Here is a 1168-nt window from a genome sequence, read left to right as displayed (position 1 = left end):
CTCGGCACCGGTTTTGAATAGTGCTTTTTGTCATGCGCGGTAAACTTCAACCACGTCGGCACGTGAACAGTTTACAAACTTCGCCTTTTCGGAAATGCTTCAGCCCTCGACCCTTTTTACACGTAATATAAATCGCTCAGTTTCCACATCATGAGAACGACTGCAGTGATCATGGCGCCCATCCGACTCGCTTTACGTACCGTCCACTGATAGTGTTGTCACCTGTCATATGTGAGTGCTTACTGCACGTTGAAGTAGAGCATAGGCGATAGCCACATTGTCATTGTCTGGACCGAGTGTTGACGTTGAGGGTCAACTGCCAATCTGTGCGCCAGTCACCCAACTTCTGTATGTCGTGTTTTACTGCAGTCTGTCTGTAAAACGCCTCATCAAGCTACTGAAATCGTCCACTAAAAACCAAACTCCGTCCGAACAGACCTTGGAAGGCCCAACGGTACTGACCGGCCGCCGGGTCATCCGCAGCTCATAGGCGTCACTGGATGCAGACAGGGAGGGTTATGTGGTCACCACACCGCTCTCCCGGCCGTATGTCAGTTTACGAGACCGGAGCCACCACTTCTCAGTCAAGTAGCTCCTCAGTTTGCCTCACAAGGGCTGAGAGCACCCCGCTTGCCAGCAGCACTTGGCAGACCAGATGGTCACCCACCCAAGTGGTAGCCCAACCCGACAGCGCTTAACTTCGGTGATCTGACGGGAACCGGTGTTACCACTGCGGCAAGGCCGTTGGCGAAGTCATACACTAGAGACATAATATATATTGGAAATAGCAGCGGCCTTATCTCCTGTTTTACATTCCTTGCCGCTCGGCGCGTTGGTTAATGCATTGTATTCGCTTTCTGCAGAGGAGTAGTTCACATACCCGTCCGTGGTTTTCCGTTGTTTCCCTACATCACTTATGGTGAATGCCGGAATGGTTCCCTTGAGATGGACGTGGGCTATGTCACTCCTCATTCTGGTCTAGTACACGCTTGTCGGCCGGCCGCTGTGGCCGAGCGGTTCTAGGCGCTTCAGTCTGGAACCGCGCGACCGCTACGGTCGCAGCTTCGAATCCTGCCTCGGGTATGGATGTGTGTGATGTCCTTAGGTTAGTTAGGTTTAAGTAGTTCTAAGTTCTAGGGGACTTATGACCTCAGATATTAAGTCCCAT

General features: G+C 52.0%; 1 pseudogene; it reads right to left on the bottom strand.

Moving 5' to 3' along the window:
- Nucleotides 1–631: 631 nt before the first annotated feature.
- Nucleotides 632–749, bottom strand: LOC126204532 (5S ribosomal RNA; annotated as a pseudogene).
- Between the last annotated feature and the right edge of the window lie 419 nt (nucleotides 750–1168).

Source organism: Schistocerca nitens, chromosome 9, assembly GCF_023898315.1.
Source record: "Schistocerca nitens isolate TAMUIC-IGC-003100 chromosome 9, iqSchNite1.1, whole genome shotgun sequence".
Taxonomy (NCBI): Eukaryota; Metazoa; Arthropoda; class Insecta; order Orthoptera; family Acrididae; genus Schistocerca; species Schistocerca nitens.
This window is presented reverse-complemented; position numbering and strand designations above follow the sequence as displayed.